This window comes from Pteropus vampyrus, unplaced genomic scaffold (assembly GCF_000151845.1).
Source record: "Pteropus vampyrus isolate Shadow unplaced genomic scaffold, Pvam_2.0 Scaffold36, whole genome shotgun sequence".
Taxonomy (NCBI): Eukaryota; Metazoa; Chordata; class Mammalia; order Chiroptera; family Pteropodidae; genus Pteropus; species Pteropus vampyrus.
This window is the reverse complement of record NW_011888817.1, coordinates 7,996,477-8,004,682: the sequence shown is the minus strand read 5'-3', so window position 1 is coordinate 8,004,682 and position 8,206 is coordinate 7,996,477.

Genomic DNA, 8,206 nt, shown 5'->3' with positions numbered 1-8,206 from the left:
AAACTTTCTGCAGTCAAGCTTCATTTTATTAGAAGAATAAGAGATTATCAAAGTGGCTCCAGCAGTCCATCAAAGAAATTTCCAACAGGACAAAGACGCAAGAAGCCTCTCTCCCAAGACAAACTTCTCTTTATCTTTATTTTTCACTCAGTCACTAACAGCAGCAACTACGTCTTGAGTGTTCGTAGTGTCCCAGGGGCTGTGCTCTCTTAACCAGGTCTTGTCATTTCCATCACTGAGCAGCCCTGTGAGAGAAGCGTAATCATCTACTCTAGAAATGAGGAGAGGAAGGTTTGGAAGGTGAAACCGAGATCTTGGCTTGGCCTTACTTTTGTTCTTTGAATCAAAGTCCCAAGCACAATAAGATTATCCTTCCTGCCTCCTCTCCACTTCTTCTTCGTTGATCTTTAGTCACCTTTAACTTACTTATAATTTTAGAATTTAGAAGGAAAGAATCTTAGAGATGAAATAGCCCAACCCCCTTGTTTTACAACACCTTCGTTTTACTATATTGGAGAAATATAGTCCCAGAGAGGAGGAGCAACAGGCTCAAGTTCACCCTGCCGGTCTGGGGTAGAGGCACTACACCCATCCAAGAGTCCCTCCCTGGCTCCAGCCCTATTTCCTTGCTCTGCTGGGCTCAACTTCTCCACTCTCTGACCTTGCCTCTGAATTCTCTCCAGATATTGTTGTCAGATCTAAAACCCGACAAACTGGATGGCTGCCTTTGCATGGCTGAATAGTTCTGGGGCTGTTGTTGTTTTTTTTCCTTTTCCTTTTAAACTGCACACACACACACACACACACAGGGGGAGAGAGAGAGAACCAACCACATTTTCTAATCTAAACTGGCTGCCAGTTTCACTCCAAGAGAAATGAGTGTGATCTGTCACCCATGTGAACATAACACGCCTATTGATGTAATTACATCCAGTCAAAAGCCCAATGACAGAATATAATATAGAAAAGGGTTTCATTTGGGAAAATTTAAGTCAATACACACACATATGTATTCGTCTCTCAAAATTTTTTTAAACCAAGAAAGAGCAAATCATTTTTAAAGGTTACCTTATCCTTAAAAATATTCTGAATGTGCATCTTTCAAGTACAGGTCGAATGTGCGAATATTAGTGTTTTGTCACTTATATAATCCGGCCATCTTGTTTTTCTCACTGTTTCGAAGACCTTGGCAAACAACCGTCCTCCTCACCGTGTTGTTGGTGATTTCTCCTTGCAGCCTGAAGATTCGATTTTTTAAATCCCCTCTGAGAGAGTGAACGTAGTTACCGAGCCACAGAGAGATGAGGGCAAGCAGCCAAGAGATTCCATTTGAGAGACCTCAGGCCCTTCCATATACTGATCATCACAGCTACCATCTTCTGAGGACCTACTGTGTGCTAGGTACTGTGCTGGATACTTTAAAAAAATTCCTCATCTCTAACCATCATACTCTCACTCTGATTCCATCTACCATCACCAACCAACAGCCCAGATGATTCCGCCCAACCTTCTTCTTGACTCTACTCTTGCCCCTAAGGTCTGCTCTACACTGAGTGCCATGGAATTAGCTTTAAAAATGCCTGTGTGCTAGACTTATCAGTGATCACTTTTTAAGATATATAAATGTCTAATCACTAGGTCGTGTACCCGAAACTAATATAAAATTGTATGTCAACTGTAATCGAAAAATTAAAAAAATGCCAGTGCAACTACTTCTCCCCTCTGCTCACACCTTCCATGCCTTCAGTCTTTCTCAGAGTAGAGCCGAAGTCCTTTGCCAGGCCCCAAGACCCCCATGACCTCCCCTACCCTAACACCTGTCCTCACCTACTCTGCTCCAGCAACCTGGGCCTTTTTGTTGACCCTCCAGTGCACTGGGCACACTCTCACCTCTGGTCTCTGCACTTGTGGTTCCCTTGGCCTGGGGCCCTCTCCCCAGGTCCACTCATGGTTCACAGCCTTGTGTCCATCTGCTCTGTGCTCAGATGAGTCCTTGCCAGTGAGGTCCTTCCTGACCTCCCATATAAAATTGTACCCCAACCTGCTGACACTTCTTACCCCTCCTCTCTGCTTAATTTATTTCCTTATCACTTACCACTATGTGACATCTTCTATATATTTTATTTGTTTACCTTGCTTATTGTCTGGCAGGGAACTTGAGGCTAGAAAGGGTGAGTGATTGACCTGAGTCTGCACAGGCAGTCAGGGGCAGAGCTGGAGTGCAGACTGGGCTTGCAGCCCAGCCCATATTATCAAGGCGAGAGGCTCTGAAGCAGTGCATTCTCCTGCTGACCTCTGAGCTCCCGACATCAGTCCCCTCCAATCACCGTGCAGCTGCTCTCTCAAAGCTGCTTGCTCTTATGGAGATTTATCTTTTTTCTGGAAAGATTCTCCACAAGACACAGTATATATGGAGAAGAGAGTGCAAGGGTCTTGATTCAGTGTGGAGTGCTGGTCCCCTTGTGGGATAAATCCAGAGGCTGCAAGGGAAAGGAGCTCAGGTCTGAATTTGTCACTGTCACAGTGGACGTTGAGATCAGGCTGGGGAAGGGCTGGGGTAGGGTTGAGCTAGTTTAAAATGAAGGTTAAATTACCACCAAATATTCTTTGACTTCTTTGTCATATGCCAGGCCCTGTCCTGAATGCTCTTTGTAAATAATCCCATCTGATGTATCCTTGCAACTAAGTAAATGATGAGTTAGGTCATTATCTTTATTTGAAAGATGAGAAAACGGAGACTTAGTGAGTTGACATTGCTAGTTAGCAGCAAAGCTGGTCCTCAAATCCGGCTATGTCTAATGCCAAAGTCTATTTCTTAGGCTCAGGCATCCAAGGTTGGTTTGGTTGGGATGGCCTGAGATCAGCTCAAGGGTAGAGTCAGGATCAGCCTCACAGATAGGGATGGGGCTGCTCTTCATTTTAGCATTCTAAGCTGGGGTTAGTGTAGGACAGGGGTCAGGGCTGAGCCAATGTTCAGAGCAAGCTTGAGGTTAGGATCAAGGTGGCTTCTCATGAAGATGTTTCTCAGGGTAAGGCGAATGCTTCTCCAAGGGCTCTAGAGGCATAAAAAGAAATGATCCTCCCCACAAGTAAAACATTCTAAAGACCAATGGTGTATCTTAAAAAGCCCTGTGAATTTTGCGATTGACTGCATAATGTACTTGTATTTACTTTAATAAAAATGCTGTCCTCCAAATCTTTAAGTAATACTTATGCTCTGGAGAGATGTCCAATGCCTGGCACTACACCAGCTCAAAAAGCTGAGCTGTAGGAATGGGTGATGATTTGGCTGCAGTCTGAAGATATAGTAGAGTGACCAACAGTCCTGATTTGCCCAGGGCTGGGAGACTTCCTGGGATGCAGGATCTGCAGTGCTAAAACCAAGAAAGTCTCAGGCAAAGCAGGCTGTTAGTGATTGCAGTTAGAATAAGGACGAATCTAGAGTTAGCAAAACAGGCCCTTTGAGAGTGAGTGGAACATAGTGGTTAAGAACATGAGCTTTGCTATAAGTAAGACCCAGGTATTTTGTTCATCTCTCCTGCCAATTAGGTCTCTTTGAGTCTTAGGTTCCTCATCTTTATAGTGGAGTCAACAATGGTGCCTCCTTACTGTGATTATTGTGAAACTTACATGGCAAATGGTTACTAGGCAGCATCATTACTATTCGTGCCCATCTTCAGGGTTCTCAGCCCAGTTACATGACAAAAACGTTTGGGGTCGATTTCTCTACCATTTACATACATGGCTCTTGACTGGAGGCCGAGAGTCAATCTCACTTATGGTCTCAGCTCTGCCACTAACTCTTTCTGAACCTGTGTTTCTCCATCCGGAAAATGAAGGTGGTAGATGGAACAATTGCCAAAACCCTCTAGCTGGAATAGTCTCTGAGTCTTGAAGCTGCTTTTTTGACTTGGAGGTCTTTTAATGTTCGCGAGGTCCATTATGAAGAAGCTTTTTTGGAAATTTCTAATTAGTTTGGCATTGATGGACATAGTTACATTGATCAGCCATCCATCTAATTGCTGCTGTGTAGGACAGAAGTGGCAAAATGCTTGCAAAGCAAAAATGTGGTAGGTCATCAGTAGATCCATAAGGCTATAAAGGCACTTTTTCCATTCAGGGTCAGGATTAGAGTTGCAAGCTATTATATGACTCTTGTTCCTCAAATCAGGCATTCTAGAATCATAAGATTTAGGAGTGCTGGGGCTCATGCAGAGTAAATGTTTTGCTCAAGGTCGCACAGCAGTCTCAAGGCTTGAGCTTACAGTCCAGTGACCTATTTATCAAACCAAGTCACTACTCAATTCAATTCTCATAGGACTTGTTCACTTGCAAAATGTAGAAACAAAATATACTGTTGAACCGAGATGGTCTCTGAGGTTTCTTTCCACCATGTTAGTCTCTGGAGTTGGGTAAGTGCTTAGGGCTTCATGGCTGCTGTCCAAAGTTCAGAAGGAGACAAAAGACCAGGCCCCACCACAGGACATTCATTGCCAAGGAGAAGAAGTGGCACCTACTTTAACCTAAAATCACTCCCTCTTCTGACCCACCCTACCAGACCACCATCTCCCTCCTTCCCCTAGCCTGAAGAACTGCAAATGACAGGTGCCTTTGTAAATGGGACCGAAGCACCACGATGCACTGGGCTTCTGAAATGGTGGATGAGAAGGCCTCATGGAACGTGTTTTCTTGGCTGTCTGCTCCTGGTCAGGTACACCAAAGCCAAGCTCTCTCTCACTCTCTCTCACCTGCCTCAACATCTCTGTGTGAACTCTTATCTGGGAAGGGAGTTGGTCTCCCAAGAGGGTGGAGGGAACTGGATGTGACCTTCCCTCTATAGGTGCTGGATAAGTTAGGAAGGAGTGACATCAGGGATCATGGTCAAGCTATCACTCAAGATCCTGGATGTGTTGTCATAACTGTGATGGGACGCCTGGAAGATGGGGGAAGGGTAGAGAGAACCCAACAGATCAGACTCACAGTTTGTCATCAGACTAAGTCAGAGAACAGACCAGCAGCAGGGAAGATAGATTTGAAGAAGATGAAAGTAAAATATCAGTTGTGCTTGATGATATCAAATCCTCCTCATTTCAAATTCATCCTACGTAGTCACTGAGTTCTCACTGTGCTAACCAATTTATACATATGATTTTATTTAATTGTTTAGCAGCCTTAGAAAAAAACGTCATCACCACTTTAAATTTAGGAATGAACCTCAGAGGTTAAGAGGCTTGCCAAAGCCTCTCAACTGGCCAACCCTCTTAACTTGAGATTAGAAATCAGATGTCTTTTCCTGTGAAGCCTACACTTGCTAACCACACCACTCCCCAACCTACCAGCACCATAAAACAGGGCTGGCCTTACCACCAGAGTGAATTCTGGTCATTGAGCAAGTGGGAGTGGGAGTGGGGGCGGGGATGGGCACGGAAGTGCAGAGAGCCCCCCATGTACTGTCAGACTTTGGCCAGGGGTTGGCATTAAGTTGATGTGGCCTGGCAGCTTATTCCTCTGAAGAAGGGCTGGCATCTCATGGCTGGCAGTGGCTTAAAGTGGCTGCAGGGAGAGAGACAAGCTATAGCTGTTGGTCAAGTCAGCAAAGAAAATCAGCCTTCAGGTCATCCTTGATTTTGGGCCAGGAATCACGAACACTGGCTCACCCACTAGATGTGTCTAGGACATTGAGATCATGTGATTCCTTGAATAAGTCATTTGTCAAGCCTCTGGCTGCTCAATTTCAGGCATTTCTCCTCCTCCCCCAAGTCATATGCTTGTAGTAGTTCTTTATTTCCTCAGAGCTGGTACAAAGAGAAAAAACAGGTGAACAGAAGACACATCACAGAGCCAAACAGGGAACTTCTTTTTGTTTATTCCCATAAGGAATAACCATGTTCACTCAAATTAATTCAAGGCTTGCCATAACTGAAGAATAAAAACAAGTTAGTTAGATTTATTTTCTTAGACTAGGACTAATCTATCCATTGGCTTGGCTCAATGAGAGAAAACACACTTCTTCAATAGTTTTCAAACTGAAAAAAAACCTCATTAAGTTAAACATATTAACCTGAGAACAGTATTAACCTCAGACAGACTAATGAATATCATCGCAAAGAATACACAGTAGTCCTCAGAGGGAACCGACAAGCCCTTAGGAATTCTCTGCAAATGTGCTCAGCTATTGTGCGAGGGATGGAATTGTCAGGGGAGAGAGGGAGATGGGGGACAGAGGACAAAGAGAGACAGAGGGAGCAGGGGATGCTCCTGGAGCCTTGGCTGTCTTTTGTGACTGACATGGTCTGATTAATTCAGGCATTTTTGGCCACGTAAGAAGGGGCATGTGAATAAGGGAGGAGGTGTGATGTTATTCCCTGTTATTCCCTTGTGCGATGTTATTCCCTGTTGTTTCCAAGATCGTAGGTGCTTTAAAACCTAAGGCCATATGTTTTAGCCACTAGACAAGAGGCAGGGCTGCAGGGGTTGGGGCTGGGCATCCAGTCCCGTTTTACTGAGCAAAACAACATGTTTTTATATATACCATGGAACATAAATACATGTGGAACATACACATAGAACAATATACATATGGAAGCCTCATGAACATCGAGTCAGGGTTTTTCGCCCAGTATCGAATGCAAGGAAACTGGGAAGCATGGAGAAACACATGCAAGGTCGCCCGGCTTTAAGCGAGCCAGTCGAGCTATGAACCCAGGTCGGCATGACGTGGGGTGAAGAGACCACCTCACAGCCCATAGTGATCCCCTCTCTTGGGTAGGATGTCTCCCAACTCTCACCCTCTAGGAGTCTGCAGAACCACTACTCTGCCGGTGTGGTGAAGAGTCTCTATATGACTACACGAGAAGCAACAAGGTATAGACAAAATCACAGTTACCTAGGAGCCAGCCTGGCTTGGTACAGACCCTGGCTCAGAAATTTACCAGCGAGGGGCCCTTGGTCAAGTTACTTTCTGAATCAGTTTCCTTGGCAACTAAATTGTAACGAACAATTCCCACCCTGTAGGCTTGTTGTGGGGTCTAAATGAGCTGTTAAAGAAAGGTCCCTGACACATAGCAGGTGCTCAGGAAGTATTTTCCCTCCTAACTCGGCAAAGGGCCCCTGGTACATCCAGTTGGGATCTGGTCCTTGGTCAAGGGTCCCCGTGGGTGACCTGTGGAAGAGCAGAGCTCCCTCCTGACATCTAGTCTTTGGCCCCACCAGCCATACATATCCTCCGAGGGCCCACTGTGACCCAGGAACCATAAGGAACACAGAGACAACATGGTCTCTGATACCTGGGTGTTCACAGCCTAGCGGTGAAGATGGGAAGATGGCACCAAAGAATCTAGGCCCTAGGGTGGGGCAGAAAAGAGAGAGGGAAGCATCTGGATATAAAGGTAGAACCACCGGAAATGGCACAGGAGAGAGATGGCAGCTTGGGGAGGTGTCCTCTGTGTGCACCGGGCAAGCGAGCCTTCCCCTGAGCACTCTGTATAATGGGGACTGGATGGCTAGAGGCCTGGTCCAAGGTTGAGGTAAGAGAAGAAATAGACGTGCAGATTTACAGTCTTCAACATCCCAACCTCTCTTGGCGCCTGCATGCTGTCTTTTACGAATTTATTAATGAGGGAGTAAACACTTGTTAGGCAGATATCAGGACCCTCGTATGCTCTTTTATATTTATGATTTACTTGATTCTCATACAACACCTCTTGCCCTCCACCCCCAAACTCTGAGAATTGGTGATTATTATCTGCATGTATCTGGTGAGAGATGGAGGCTCACAGGTGTCAAGTAACTGGACTAGGGTCATACAACTCATAAATGGCAGAGCCACAGCTTACTCCCCGGCTATCTGGCTCTAAGAGCCACATTTCTCCTCCTTGCCATGGTGTCTCTTACTTCAGCAGGTTCTGCTGGGCAGTGTCTGTTCTCTGCGTAGATCTCTGCTTCCTCCCTGGGTCGGCTCCCAGTCAGGATGCGTCCTGTGGGAGAGACGTGAGGACTCACTGAGCTCTTCCTGTCTGGCTGGCAGAGTCCCCCATCCCCTCCTGTGTGTCAGCACTGTCCTGAAGACCTTGGCGAGGCCCATGAGCTCCTCTTGTGATTCGGAGTTGATGGTCTCACCATGCAGGGCAAACCAGCTGTTCATGTACAGGTGTGAGGTCCCCTCCCTACGAGCACCTGCTTTTTCATAAAGTGAAAAATGTTATTT